General features: G+C 35.6%; 1 protein-coding gene across 1 annotated transcript in view; it reads left to right on the plus strand.

Annotated features, from left to right (window-relative positions):
- The window catches only part of LRP1B (LDL receptor related protein 1B), a 1834834-nt gene that overhangs the window by 58359 nt on the left and 1759854 nt on the right, over positions 1–16621 (plus strand). The gene's annotated exons all lie outside the window — the stretch shown is intronic.

A 16621-nucleotide genomic window follows, 5' to 3' on the forward strand; every position in this document is an offset into this window, starting at 1 on the left:
GCAAGATAATTAGATGATAGTGAAAAAGGTAATTATACTTAGCCAATAAAATTTACTGATAGTTTGGGGAGAAATATTTCAGTAAAATAGTGAGGCAGTAAATTACATTTTGAGGTATTTATGACTGAGAAGTGATAACCCAGAAACAGTGAGAATGAACCCGTCTCGGTTGAAAATGTGCGGGTAAAGGAGAGACACAAAGGAGAAGCAAGACTGAAGAAAAGGTTGGATTACATTATGAGCCTGTGGGCTGAATGGATTGTTACAGGGAAGATGGAGGGATGGAAGATGTAAAGGAGGAAAGACAGTGATAGAACCCGCTGGGAAACAAGAAGGTTGAGGTCAAGGAAGCAGAGTGACGGGTATAGCTTCGTATGGTGCTAATAGAGAGTAAAATTTCCCTAGACCAGCGAGAGTCTTTCTACCATTTCTTATCCTGCCCCTCTTTGAATGGACTGCATTCTTGTTAGCCAAACTTAAAGAGACGTAATTTGGATATTCAGATGATCAATTTATTTATACCTTCATCATCCAAAAGTGCCCGCAAATGTCCTCTCCTATCTTGTATGTATATGAATAAATAGCTAAGGCTTTGACTCTCCTTAATGTTAATGAACACACGAAGCAATTTACATAAAAACAGACTGATGTAAAAAATGAATATGGATATGAAAGCACGAGACACGATCTCAAATAAAGAAGCAATTGCTTTTCATGTAGGCAAGTACATTTGGTGATAGGACATGAAGAAAAAATTAGAAATTCAGTTGTTGGAGCATCTGGTTTTCAGATAGTAAATATAGCTAATAAATTATGCAATTTAATATTTAATTCAGGGACTCCCACTACATGTAAGGTAGTATTAGATAAGATTTTTCTATAAATTCTTTTGTTATTCCTTGCTTCACACTTGATCTCTGCAGTTTATGCAACATGTTACCACAAGTACACCTAGATTCAGACTGAGCGTGAACATCTTACCTCATTCTAGAAAGAGGAGATTGTACTTCATTTTCTAAGGACCCAGACTGTTGCATTTTAATATATAATATTTTATATATGGGAGTATAGTCCTTTTTTTTAATAAGTTGGTCCATTTACTTTCTTTTTTCTTTTTTTTATTATGTTACGTTAATCACCATACATTACATCATTAGTTTTTGATGTAGTGTTCCATGATTCATTGTTTGCATACAACACCCAGTGCTCCATTCAGTACGTGCCCTCTTTAATACTTATTTTATAAAAACAATGATAAAGTATATTAGTCTAATGATGATGATAGCAAATTTAATTGTAAGTGGTGCTGAGACTGTAGATGTCTCTCGTTTTTAGATGACTTCCTAGGGAAATCATATTTACTGACTGCGACTAAGGTTATCCTTATTAGCACTGCTGAATAATCTGGAGAATTTTTACAGACAAAATAAGAGCAAAATAACTTTACCCAACTTTTCTTCCTGAAACAAATAAAAATATGGAGATTTTGTTTTGTTTTAAAGATTTATTTTGACTACAATTATTTTGGCATACGTGGCAGACTTCCACCCAATTCTTTTTAACACATATTCATGCAAATACCTATCATCTTTGCCAGACCTTATAGGCCTGGGAGTGTTATGATCAAGAACACAGACCAGTGGCCTTTGCCATCACGGGATCATATATCCCAGAGTGGTAAGATTTCAAGGGAGAATAAGAAATACATAGAGCACAAAGGACGATCATTTACATTTTGAGGAGTTAGAGAACATTTGTTAGGTTTCTGGATTGGGCATTTTTTAGAGATTGGTGTATTTCTTAGAGAAAGTTTTACAAGAGCATAGCTCATTTAAAATTTCTGAGTATAAATTAAGGAGTGGGGATGTATAAAATGGTGAGTGGAATATAGACTTAAGGAGTGGGGATGTATAAAATGGTGAGGGGAATAAGGCTCCATAGCTCAGTGGTTAGAGCACTGGTCTTGTATACTAAGGGGAATAAGGAATCACTGAAGGGTTATTAAGCAATGTGGTGACATGATTAAAACTGCACTTTGCAAAGATCTGATCAGTGGGGAGAATAAGGTAGATGAAGCAAGTCTGGAGTCAGGAATCTTTATTAGGTGATAGCTGAATTAATGTGGGCCATATATGATGGTAGCCTAAACTAGTGCTGGTCTATGCAATTAGAGAATTGAATTGAGGGGTACTAAAGAGATGAATCTACAGTTCCTGGTACTTACAGGGGGATGAGGGAGGGAGAAGAAAGAATCAATGATGCCCAGGTTTCTGGTTTGGGCAACTGAGTACACTGTGGTGGTTTTCTCTGAACTTGGAATCACAGGAAGAAGATCTAGTTTGAGGGCAGAAGAAACAAGCTCCATTGTGGGTCCATTGGCTTTAGTGTCTCTTGTACCATCCACATGGAACTCTCAGTTGGCCATCTATTGTGTGGACCTGAGGGTTCTGGAGAGAGAAGGTGAGCAGCTATATACCTGGGGATCATAGCTGTGGTGGAAGTGGTTGCTTCGGGAATATGTAGAGTGAGAAGAGAGCCTCCAGCAGGGTCTACAAAGATTTTGTGTAAGGAGCCATGTAGTTAATGTTTTAGGGTCTGTGGGCCATATTGTCACAACTATTCAACTCTGCTCTTGTAGCACTGAGGCAGCCACGGACAGTCCACAAGTTGATTGGCTGTGGCTGTGGCACATTCAAAGTTAATTGTGGATGCTGAAATTTTAATTTCATATAATTATCACATATCAATAAATATTATACTTCCTTTAATTTTTGTTTTGTTTTGTCAACCATTTAAAACTATATAAGTCCAGGGAGCCTAGGTGGCTTAGTCAGTTAAGTGTCTGCCTTCGGCTCAGGTCATGATCCCAGGGTCCTGGGAAGGAGCCCTGAGTTGGACTCCCTGCTCAGCGGGGAGTCTGCTTCTCTCTCTGCCCCTCCCCCTGCTCGTGCTCTCTCTCGCTTGCTTGCTCATTCTTGTTCTCTCTATCTCAAATAAATAAATAAAATCTTAAAAAAAATAAAACTATACACGTCCATTCTTAGTTTGTGGACCAAACAAGAAAATCAGTGGGTTACCTATGGCCCATGGGCCACAGTTTGTAGACCCCTGGCCTAGAACATTACCCTTCAGTTCACAGAAACCAAAGAGGAAATGACAGGCATTGAGTCAGAAAGGTAGAAGAAAAAATTAAGAGCATAACATAAAAAATATACATATTATATAATTTTGAGTTCATTAGCTCTGACATTTGTGTCTCACTGCCAAAAAGTTAACATATGCAACAGTGAATAAGATATACAGGTAGTGGAAAGGTGGGGTTTTCAATAAATGTACTTCATTTACTATTGTAAATGTAATAAACACAGAGGTGTTGGAAAAAAGCTATCCCTTCCCCTCCTCCATCCCCTTTCTGCCACCACTTCCAATCCCCAAAAGCATAAGTTTAGATGTCCTAGAAACCTGAGTTCTATCTATTCTTGGCTATCTCATAATAGCCAGTTAATTAACTTCTTCAGTCTCAGTTTATTTTTCTGTAAAATAAAGATAATTTGGTGGAAAAAGAGAGAACAAGTGAGAAGACATGTATGCATGTGCTAGAAATTGAGTTCATAGAGTTTGGGGTAAATTAGAGCAGATACTATATATATATATATATACTCTAGCATATATATACTCTTTAGCAGAGAGTATAGAATATATTTAAATGCTTTTCAAATATTATTTATCTCCTTTACAAAATATTTGCAATTTAATGTCCTGTGTGAATTCTTTTTTTTTTTTTAAAGATTTTTATTTATTTATTTGAGAGAGAGAATGAGAGACAGAGAGCACGAGAGGGAAGAGGGTCAGAGGGAGAAGCAGACTCCCTGCCAAGCAGGGAGCCCGATGCGGGACTCGATCCCGGGACTCCAGGATCATGACCTGAACCGAAGGCAGTCGCTTAACCAACTGAGCCACCCAGGCGCCCCCTGTGTGAATTCTAATCATTTCCAGGGAAGTGATCTGTTTTTCTGGTTTCAGGTAAGAAAAGATGAAGCAATCGATATTTGTTGAGTAAGGGATCGAATGAATGATCCTTTTAAAAATGGGAGTATCTGTGCATGGGCAATACAAAATGCTTCACTGCAATGGGTTCTCAATTATTGCAAGTTTCTTGTGATGATGATACTTCTGACCACTACAGAATCAAGTCAAGGTGCTGGATGGATTTTTGCATTTGTGCACACCAATAAACACAAGTGCAAGAAAATTGGAGAAGCAGTTTGAGGGGAGGGAAATAAATGATTCATGTTCCCAACTTTGCTATTCATTTGACAAAGACAACTTAGGAAAAGTTATTTAACCGCCTCACTAAGCCTCAATTTCATTATCTATAAAATGTGGATAAACTGTCTCTTTGTGGGTTATGGTGTGACTTAAATGAGAGGACATAGGATATTGAGCACAGTGGCTGACATATAATAGGTGCTCAATAAATATTAGTTCCTCCCTTTCCATTCCCTCTTACAAGAAAATCAATTTTGACCTTTATTTCTACTTGCTGTGGGCCGTTTGCCTCAAAGAACAAACCTAAATGAAAAAGAAGTTTTATTGATGTGTTTGCAAATGGGTTGTTGGGAATGTGGAATCTGTTACAGTTGAAGTACATAAATTCCACTGTAATAGGAGCCTCATGCAGAGATAGGAAGAGGTCTATAATTTGTTTTATTTAAAACATTGAATTATGATGGCTCACTTAATAACTCCTAACTACTAAGCTAAACTACATTTGTGTTCAGAAAACAGTCATAAAAATCCCTGTTAGACATTTAATTACGGCACAAATTGTTTTATAAAGCACTGTAAAACAAACATGTTGATTAGCAAAAAAGAAATAGAAATGTGATTGCAAAAACACTGATCTTTTTAAATGTATAAATTTAGCTGCGACCAAGTATTCTATCATATGGAACTCTTTAGCCCTTAAGGCTTGTCATTCTTTTGTAACCCTGTCCACTTTCAAAGATAAAACTTCACATGTAGAATCTTTTCACGTGTACAAATTGGAAAGAGATTTACTGTATCCTCATGAAAAATGCTTTGTTGTATTTTTTTTCTTAATGGTGACTTATATTAACATTTATGAACATGAATTTACAGAATCAAATTTGCAAAGACAGGCCAAAATCAATGCTTGAGTAAATCATGAAATAAGTGAGTGAGTGTCAGACTAAGGAGATGGCAACAGTCATTAAGATTCAGGGAAGTGGAATTAGTTATTGGCTCTCCTCAGAGGAACCAATTCTGAAGTCATCACTCAAAGTTCCTCATATCTAAGTCAGAGGACCTGTCTTCCCAAGAGCATTAATGTGATCTTCATCAATGCCTTTTCTGTTATTTATTTATTTATTTATTTATAATGAATATGCTAGATCTAAATTCAAATCAGGAGGGCTGCATTGTGACTTCTACCAGAGGAGAATTTATAGTGGTTAAAAATCCTTTTTAAGATTCTTGGCTTAATCATCTTTGAAATTATAGCATAATTTTGGCAAGATCATTTGGAGTTATAACTGGTAGTTATATAAGAGACTAAACACATGCATGTATGAAGACAGCCATACTCTCACACACATACAAAAACCCCCATAAATTTCACAAGATTGATGCACATCAGACAGCTTTATGATTTTGACTTAACCAAAATGCAAGAGCGAGAGAGAGAGAGGTGGAGATGGAAGGAAGTAGAGAGAATGGGAAAGAAAGACAGGAGTGGGGACATTTTTCATTAGTGTATTCATTCAACAAATACTTCTTTAGTAACATGTTATTTATCAGTCATCATAGTTGCAAGGATGAATTAGAATTCTTATTTATATAAATCTTACAGTTTTTTTAAATCTTACAGTTTTGATGGGAGAGAAAGAAATATAAGCAATTTAAATAATCGGAGAAAAATATAATCATATTAATAGACCACTGACTCATTTTGGAAAATGGAAAGATGCTTCCAGAATGAGATGACATCATTTAATGTATTTTGGTACTTTAGAGGGCCTAATATAACAATGGGCACAACTCTATTCTGGGCTGTCATAACAAGGAGGAGCGGGGTGTGGTCCTTGTCCTCCAGGAGTTTGCCTATGTAATCATATTGAGAAACCTGTTAACTGATGCGAAGGAGAGGAATAAATCAAGCAATGTTGTGAAAACTTGTATTGAGGAGATGTACAAGATAATATACAAATATAGATGAGCAGCAAACACACACATAGGTTATCACTATCAACGGAATCCCATGGCCTTGAAGGAACCCTGACCTATAAGAAGGCTCTCCTTTAAAGACGAGAGAACTGTCTCTTCCAACTTCTCCTGGTCCTGTTCCCGACTCCATAACTCTGCTCTTTGTTGCTCTATGCTGGCAAAAATATTGACCTCTAATGGAACATCAAATCCTCCTCATTCTGTGCACAAAATTCAGACAAGAAGTGAGGTAAATCTAGAAGCATATGTGGTATCTCCAATATGAGTGGCAGTTGCACCAATTTTGAAGTGAATACCATCATAAAATAAACACTTAGATTTTACTGGATTTCCTAAAGTAATACTTGAATGGGGACCAAACTTTGGAGATTTTCTTTCATTAATTCTAGGGAAAAGACTGGAAACTAAATATTTAAAAATCTTCCCATGAGAGATTAATGATCAATCAAGAGTAGAAACCATTATACTAAACATAATTGAGAAACCAGCTTCTGGGCTTCTAATAAGCTGACTGGTTCCATTTCCACTGATTTTATGTTTTTCCTCTTCTCTGTGGGAGATAGATAATAAATAATACAATATGCACTTATTTATAAATAGTCTATATGTATATATTTTGTTTTTAGAGTTAGTAGAATAATTATTTTACTAAACTGGTCTGTGCTACATCTAAGTTTTTTTTTTTTTTTAAAGATTTATTTATTTATTTGAGAGAGCGAGAATGAGAGAGAGTACATGAGAGGGGGGAGCGTTAGAGGGAGAAGCAGGCTCCTTGCCATCAGGGAGCCCGATGTGGGACTCGATCCAGGGACTCCAGGACCATGACCTGAGCCGAAGGCAGTTGCTTAACCAACTGAGCCACCCAGGCGCCCTACATCTAAGTTTTAAGTAGGCACAGTGACCTTTCCAAACCTATATACTTACAAGAGATGCTACGGTCTGACGATTTTTACTGGTGAAACATTTCAGGTGCCAGTATCATGCAGGTACAAAAAAGTGATAAATCAGAGATGCCCTGTTTTTTCACTTTTGGAATTGAATATTTCAGCCTTCATAAAGTAAATACAGCCCAACAAAGGGGAAATAATATTAAAATTTCAACAGAGAAAACAAAAATAATATTTAAATCTCAACAAAGCAAAATGACAGCTTATACTCCTTGGTGCCTTTGTGATATGATGAACAGAGAATAGGGTATGATTTCCACTTTACTTTTTCAGATCTAAAGTGAAGCACATAGCATTTTTCAGTCTATATTTTACTTTTTTTTTTTTTCCCAAACAACACACTTTACTCAAAGTAGCGGTAAGTATATAAAATAGAAAATACTGAATTTGGATAACCTACCTCTTGAATTAATCCCAACCTGTATAACACTGAACATTACATTATTTATTAACACACTTTCTGTCTGTGCTTGTGGTAGGCAGAACAAAGGACTTGCCCAAAGATGTCCAGGTCCCAGAACCAGAAAAATGTGAATTACATTTTTTTATGTATCAAAAAGGACTTTGCAGATGTGATTAAACTAAGGACTTTAAGATTATCCTAGATTATCTGGTGGGTCAATGTAATCACAAATATCCTTAAAAGTAGAAGAGGGAGGCAGAGGAAAAGAGTCAGAGGTGAGGACAGAAGCAGAGTTTGGATGATGTGATGTGAGACTTAATCTACCATTGTTGGCATTGGATATATGGGTCCACGAGCCAAGAAATGTAGGCAGCCTCTAGAAGGTGGAAAAGGTAAGAGGATGGAATTTCCCCTCGAGACTCCCAAAAGGAACAAGCTCTGCTGATACCTTGATCTTAGCCAAGTGAGACCCATGCCAGACCTCTGATCTACCAAACTATAAAATAATAAATTCGTGATGAACAAATTTAAATTTGTAAAAGGATAAATTTCTAAGTCAGTGATCTGTGGTAACCCGTTACAGTTGCAATAGGAATCTAATACAAATTTTAGTACCTGGAGGTGGTATATTACTATAACAAATATCTAAAAAGTGTGGAAGTGGCTTTGGCATTGAGCAAAGGACAGAGACTGGAAAATATTTGAAGAATGTTTAAAAAAAGACTAGGCTGTCTTCAAAAGACAGTAGAAACAGAGATGTTAATGACTGCTAGTGAGGACTTTAGGAAGTGAAGAGCATGGTAGAGAAAACATGTATCAGCTTAGAGAATATCTAAATCATCATAAGTAGGCTGTGAGGAGAAATATAGAGATTAAAGGCACTGCTTGTGAAAGAACAGAAGGAAATGAAGTACATGTTATTGGAAATTGGAGGAAAGGGAATCCTTATCATAAAATGGCAAAAACTTAGCAGAATTATGTTCTGTAGTTAGGTGGAAAGCAGAATTCATAAGTGATGAACTTGGATATTTAGATGAGATTTCCAAGTGAAGTATTGAATGTGTGGCCTGGTTTCCTTCTTACCGCTTATAGTAAGATGTGAGAGGAGACAATGATTTTGCTAATCCTTAGCCTACCCAAATGGCAAAGGATGCTAAAGTTTAGATTCATTGGAAAGAAACTGTGGTCTGGAGAGAAAAAAAAAAACAATGGTGTGTCTGGACAACCTTTTTTAATGCATCAGAAAAATGGAAAGGTCAGAATATTCAGTCACACAAAAGTCTCCTTGAAGAGATTAAGTATGTGACTCCTAGTTCCCCTCTGCTATCCCAGGAAAAGCCAAAAACAGAGATGGGATTATCTAGGAAAAATATATGTGGAGTACTTTATTGTTTAATAGATTGAATTCTGTGACCTAAATGAGAGGCCCACAAAGTTCTTAAGAATTTTATTTCAGCATTAAAAAATGCCAGCGTGGACTAGAAAAGACAGAGTACAAAATAAAAGAAGACTTTTGGACCACCAAACTGATACAGGTAGGAAATAGGCAGATAAAAATACTCAGCTGCAAACATGTGCTACCTTCCATGGGGAAAAAAAAAAAAAATCATTCTGAGGGTGAGAACCAGAGGGTGGAGCTATGAGCCACAGAAGATTATTCTTAAACCTTAAAAAAAAGATTATTCTTAAACCTTAAAAGAGAGAGCCTGGATGGATTTTGAAATTGCTTTAAACCAGTAACTTTTTTCCTTTTCATTTTTATACTTTTCCCCCTTTGTTATTATTTTTAAAATTTTAATTCAGGTATAATTAACATACAGTGTTATATTAGTTTTAGGTGTACAATACAGTGATTGTCCAATTCTATACATTACTCAGTGCTCACCACGATAAGTGTACTTTTAATCCCCTTCATCTATTTTACTGATCCCCCCAAAACCTCCTCTCTGACATTTTTATCCTTTTTGAACCAAATGATATATAGTTATTATCCTGTGTCTGTATGACCACTATAGTCTGGGAACAAAGGACTTGCTTTTTGCATTCCATAGACTCGCAGATGGAGAAAAGTTTTGCCCTAGGATGAATCATACCCAGAGTCTTACCCATACCTAATTTAGATAATTTTGATAGGATTTTTGCTAATGAGTTAGGTAACATTTTGTACTTGAGTTAATGCTGTGTTGGGTTGAAAATTTGGGTGACTTTGAATGGATGAGGATATTTTGCATTTGGAACGAATGGGAATCTTTGGAGACCAAAAGGTAGACTGTGGTAGGCAGAATAATTCCCCCTCTACAAGGTTGTCTGCATTCTAAGCCCTGGAACTTGTAAATATGATATTACATAGCAGAGGGGAATTAAAGTGGAAGATGGTATTAGAGTTGCTAATCAGTTGACCTTAAAATAGAGACCTTTTTATTTTTTTATTTTTTGGATTATCAGGGTAGGCCCTGTGTAATCATATGTGTATTTAAAAGTAAAAGGGTGGGGTGCAGAGAGTCAGGGAAATATGACTATGGAAGAGGTTAGGATGCTGCTAAATGAGAAGGAGTCAACTAGCCATTTCTGCCTGTGAAGCTGGAGAAAGGAGGCCTTAAGTTCCCCTTGGGTAAAGGAAAGGAAAAGGGAAGTGAGCAACCTTTAAAAGTTGGGAGAGGTCAAGGAAACATATTGTCCCCTAGAGTCTTGGAAAATAAATATACCCTTTGACACCTTGATTTTAGCTCAGTAAGATCCATGTCAGATTTCTGATGTACAGAACTAAAAATAATAAATTTGTGTTTTTGTGGTATTTGACATAGCCATGATAGGAAATTAATACGATGCCATTATATGATGACTCATTTAAAAGCATCTAATTTGTAGTGAATCTGTATCACAGACTTACAGTCTTCAACAAGTATTTTATTGTTTAAATGTTTCAGGATTGTCTTTTCTACTGGTGCTGTGATATATATTCATTATCTTTGGCTTACTTTTTCTCTACTCCCTGTATTAAGACACAACTCAAAATTCTTTTGTTGCTTCTGTCACTGGTCGGAGTTTCTTTCTAGGTACGTGGAGATATATATGTATATATGCAGATTATAATAACCGAAAAATAAGTTAGTAGTGCCCCATTGTCAATTTTTCTGTCTTTATATACATCCTTTTGAATAAATACTTCTTTTTATTTCATCAGTCAGCTCAAGACATTACTTGATCTGAAAACAAGAAGGTAGATACAAATAGTCTTTTGGCGTGAGTGTGTGTGTGCATGCATTTGGCATGTTTGTTTGCATATGTTAAGAAAAGAAGACAGGTGTAATTTGTAATGTTGAATCTCAACTATAGAAGTCAGATGTTGCATAGAATGCTGTATCAGTCAAGGTAGGACAGAAAGAAATGTACGTGGTAGTCATAGTTCTTGGAGTCATATGACATGGTTCCCCTTTCTGGCAGTCCTGAAGATTGGAATTAGAGAGTCAAAACACAGATTCACTGCCATGCCTTCCTATTAAACAGCTAATGAGCTAGAATAATGACCTTTTCTCCTAACTGGTTGTAAGAATAATTAGATTTAAAAATACTTCATACATGAATGAAATCACAGTGTTGCCAGTCAGAGAAAGTGAAGACAGAGCACCATACTTAATTTTGCTCAGTCTGATACAAGCTATTTTGGTGTATGGGTGACAAACAGGAGAATTGCAATATTAATCTGTCCAGTATCACTAAGATATTGAAAAGCAGGATACAGAAATCTGGATCATTAGTAGGACTATGTGAAATGTAAAAAAAAAAAAAAAAAAAAGTACTAAATATTACAAGGTGTTTTTATGCTAGAATAAAATTGCAATTAACCAAATTATTCAAATTTCATGTTCTAATAATTTGGGTACACTGAGACCTAGGAAGAAAACATGTTTATTTAAAGAATTCTTGCCAAAATCTTTCTAAAATATACTAGAAGTACATTATTCTGTGATAATTCAAAATCCTGGAGTGCTGCAAGAATCAGCATCCTGGATATAAATCTTAATCGTGTACTATTGGCCATACAAAATTTATAAAAAAATAGGCATGTATGTGCACTGATTCTAGGAAGTGCTTATAGGATGGAGAACAGGATGCCAGACTGCATCTTGTGTTATATTCCAAAGCCCATATACTTTCCTGTGATGATTCCTACCTTTATATTATGATTAAATAAAATCCTGGAAATTTTAGTAGTATTTCTCTAGTTTTAGAGGATTATAATAGTAATGTTTATTTCATATTATCTAGAAATGCTGATTTCGTCAAAGGTTAGGTTTTGAATTAATATTTATCACAAAGTGTTTTAAAGAGATTCAAAGTTGAGGGAATACATTTTTGTTACATGTTTTAGTTTAGCTTAATTCACAATTATTTGTGGAAATGACAACAGTCTATTATAATTTAGAAGTCTCTGGTACAGTCACTGTTAAGGCCAGGTAGAGGAAAATATGTTTTTGATTGAACAGAACATCTTTTGTTATTTCTTCAAAACAGAACCAAACAAACAGAAGGTCGAGGCTTGATACTAATTGTGTATGTCAGTCAGTGTCACTCTTAATACCCTCAATGTTGAGAATTTAACTTTCTAAGAGCATCTTCTTTGTAAAAGCTCTTACTCAATTTTTTTGATAGTCCCTGCCTTATAGCTTTATTGGCTTTCAGACCACTTCCATCTGTCTAAAATACAGTTAAGTGATGAGTACAGTTCTCTATCCATTGTAAATTCATGGCAATTAATTACTTTAAACAAAGTTTATACTGAGAAATGGGGAAAATAACTTTATATTGAATTCTTGATCTGTTATCAAGGAAATGAAAAAATAATAACACATGATACATAAATACATTATAAATAACGAATAAATAGAATTTGTGAGAGGCATATTTATTGTTACTCTTATTTTTTTCAAACCAAACTTTTTTTTTTAATTTTTCAAGTGATACTTCTATATATATATTAGATAGAGCTAATACTTTCTAATATTGAACGTAATGCTTTCAGGTCCCCCAAAAAGATCAACAAAACATAATTTGAAAATATTAAATATTTTCATAACTATCTGAAAACAAAAGTGTTATGCTGAAAATATCTGGGTACATAATACTTTTAAATCATAATTGTTTTTCATACCTTTGTAAAGATTGTTAAAGCACAGAAATAGTACTGACAGATGATGTCTTACTCTCGTTAAAGGTCCGGTTGTCTGATTATTGTAAATCAAGTAGTTTGTTTTATTCAGTACATTCCTTAAGTTGCTTCAGATTTAGCTGTCAAAACTTCAGTGTAGTAATTGTCATCACTTAATTCACAGGAGCCCAAGTGCTGTGTCATCCCTGATAAATTGTCCTGCCATAAAGTAACATTAATTATTTCTGGTCCATCTAGTAGATATCAACATCAAAATTTTTCCTCAGCTTTCCTCTTATGGCTGAAGTGGCCCATTCATCATCTTTTTAGAAATGAAAGGGTTTGGATCATGAAATATTTTTATGATTGGCAGGCTTCATGGTGGATGCAAATAAGCAGTGGTCAGCAAAGACCTTGCAGATTTATTTTCCTGGTCATACTGCTGCCTCCAATAACTCACTACTTCTTCATGCTGGCAACTTTTAGAGGTCAGAAAGGTGACAGTATATGAGTAGGAGCAAGCGTAATTTCTAGATCATCTTCTCCATAGTCCTTTTGATTTTTTTTGAGCATACAGAGGGCACCTTCAGACATAAAAACAATAGCAACCACTTTACCATCCAAGTCCTCTGGGTCAAAGTCTGAAGATTGTCCAAGGTCAGAGCTGTATGTAATGGAACTTGTTAAATGTTTACGTGTGAAGAGCTAGCTTCTGGAGTAGAAACTATCTGTGGGAATCGCTCCAGCAGATTCTTAAGTAATCTTTAATGAGCAACTCCTGGGCAGTAGAAGCAGACCCCCTCTCCCCCCATCAAGGATTTTTCTCAATGACAGTCTCCTAAGCCAGAGGCATCCATCAAGGTAAAAGTTGATCAAAGTAGAGAGTAATTCCAGAAATTCCAGTGTGTCCTCCACAAATGTATTAATCTGAAATTCCCTGTTCTGAACCTAGAAGAATGAATTTTTGTGAGGGTTGTGGATATTAACCCAAATGAAAGTCAGTGTTGTAGGTGCTTCTTTTTGAACTAAACTTACCATTAAACTCATAAGTTTCCTTATCTCTGGCCCTCAAAATTTAAGTAAATACTGAAGAAGATAATATTGTCAGCACTGAACTTTTGGCTTGATTAAACTTTGATACCTATCCTAATAGTCATTGAATATGATTATGTTAATGTGATGATTCCTACATTTATATTACGATTAAATGAAGTCCTGGAAATTTTAGGAGTATTTCTCTAATTTTAGAGGATTACAGTAGTAATGTTTATATCATATTATCTAGAAATGCTGATTTCGTCAACAGTTAAGTTTTGAATTAATATTTATCACAAAGTGTTTTAAAGAGATTCAAGGTTGAGGGAATACATTTTTGTTACATGTTTTAGTTTAGCTTAATTCACAATTATTTGTGAAAATGACAACAGTCTATTATAATTTAGAAGTCTCTGGTACAGAGGGAATGCTGAAATATTTTGCATAAATTAAATGCTTTCCAATGAATTTTACAAAGATTTCACAGATGTTTTAAAACTGTAGGCTTGTCCATGTTCTTTTCCCTGCTTGCTGGACAATACCTTGTGTTAAATTCTTTGGTATACATTAATGAAGTTTATGCTTTATTATAGGCATAGTACTTTATCGTATTACCTAGAAAGAATTTTTCACTTCAGTCCTGATAAATTCTTTGTCAGAATAGTGAGTTCAGGAAGAGACCTGAAGGGTTTCCTATTGAGTGTCCACATTTCTTGGGTAAGAATAAAAATCAAGTGAGTTTGGTTCAACTCCTCACCTGATGGCATTCTTTCATTCTAAGATTTAAATGAAAATACTGTCATCACAAGTTCTCCATACATTTTTGATATACATTTACCCACACAAGCAATCTGAGCATGGTGGCACTCTGAGCTTCTCATTCTGAGCCGTACTTCAACTCTTTTTTTTCAAAGTAATGTGTAAAAAATAAAATATTTCTTTCTTTTTTTTTTTTAAAGATTTTATTTATTTATTCATGAGAGACAGAGAGAGAGAGGCAGAGGGAGAAGCAGGCTCCCAAGGAGCAGAGAGCCTGATGCGGGACTCTATCCCAGGACCCTGGGACCATGACCTGAGCCGAAGGCAGACGCTTAACCATCTGAGCCACCCAGGCGCCCAAAAATAAAATATTTCTTAGAAAATATACATTGAATGTATAAGAGAAATTAATAATGATTCCTGCCCAATGGAATCTAATTTCTCTCCATGTCTGTTATTCTTCTTGGTATAATGATCTTTCATCTGTATCCTTTCATATCTCCGATTCTAACTTCACTCTTGTTTCCTTAAGAGCTCACTCTAGGGCAACACCTCCCTATTCATCCATGAACTCTAATTATAGTTTCATTAGGACCATACCCTGTGTTTCCTTTATGTCTTATGTTTCTCAAAGTGCTCCTCTGAGTAGGTGTTCAGTAAATATTTATTGACAAATTAATTTCTCTATTAACCCAGTACCTTATTTTATTTTAAAGATTTTATTTATCTATGTGTCAGAGAGAGAGAGAGAGAGCACAAGCAGGGGGAGTGGCAGGCAGAGGGAGAAGCAGACTCCCTGCTCAGTAGGGAGCCTGATGTGGGACTCCATCCCAGGACCCCGGGATTATGACCAGAGTCCCCGCAGTCACCTTATTTTAAACTAATTTTATACATTGGCAATTGTTGTACATGTCATTGTGTAATTGATGACTGCCAGAGGGATAATGATTACCTCTAAATATGCCTTCTCTGAGAGGCTTTTTCATGGAGTAAAAACACAAATACAAATTTTCCAAAGGATAACATTTATTGCAGTATTTTGTCTAGCCAAAGCTATATTACTACCCTCAAGGAGATATAATATAGCAATGTTACTATTTTTCCTTTGTTAAACAATGAAAAATAAGCCAGAATAATCCAAAAATAAACCCAACCTATACCAGGTTTTAAAATCTTTGACAACCCATCCGCCTCTTACGGATTTTCTAACTTTCAAAGTAAGAGGGAGGATGAGAGAGACAAACTCTACCGAGCTGGGAGATATAATACTCCTTGACAACAGATTTTCCGCAGTCTCCTCTTTAAAAGCCTTTGAGGTTCTTGCATTTAACCTTTTCAGAGGCAGCACATCCCTGTTGGAGCTCCTCTGACACCCAGCAACTCATAAAAGCATGCAGGCTTAGAAACTCCCAGGTCTGGCACTGTGAGCCACAACTTAGTGTATGGAATGGAATCTCCTATCACTTTGAGGGAAGAAACACAATTCATCTCAAACATATGCAGCTGAACCATTTCTCTTTACTTAATCTCTTTGTGGAAAATGTCTTCTTCAGGAATTTGATTTAGATATTGAATAGAAAAAGTTCGAAGGATTTTAAATGCATTCTGAAATTTTATTCTGTCAAGAGCTCCTGAGATTTTCATCTTCTGTTTAAATTACAGTTTAAAAAAAGGAAAGAAAACTTCTCTAAGAAAAGGTAAAATGTTTTCACAAGCATGATATAAAAGAGTGAATACCTTTTTGTAAGTGTGGGTGAGTCATTCATCACTCTGTAAATAAGAACTAATTCAACTATATATATACTTCACATAAAGACATATTTTGAAGATTTCATGAAAGAAGAAATGATTCCAGTACTTCTACTTTGAGGGTCTGTTCTTTTAGCTCATAAGTGATATGCTGCTTCTAAAATGTTGTCTATGAATTACGGAGATAATTGATTTCCAATATCTATAATCAGCCTCCCTGACTCAGAAAAACAAAACAAAACAAAACAAACAACAGAGCAGTCATATGAAAAGAAGGAAAGAAGAAAAGAAAGGAAAGAAGGATGGACGGATGGAAGGAAGGTGGAGGGAGGA

The sequence above is a fragment of the Mirounga leonina genome, unplaced genomic scaffold (assembly GCF_011800145.1).
Source record: "Mirounga leonina isolate KUSES-001 unplaced genomic scaffold, KU_Mleo_1.0 Mir_151, whole genome shotgun sequence".
Lineage (NCBI taxonomy): Eukaryota > Metazoa > Chordata > Mammalia > Carnivora > Phocidae > Mirounga > Mirounga leonina.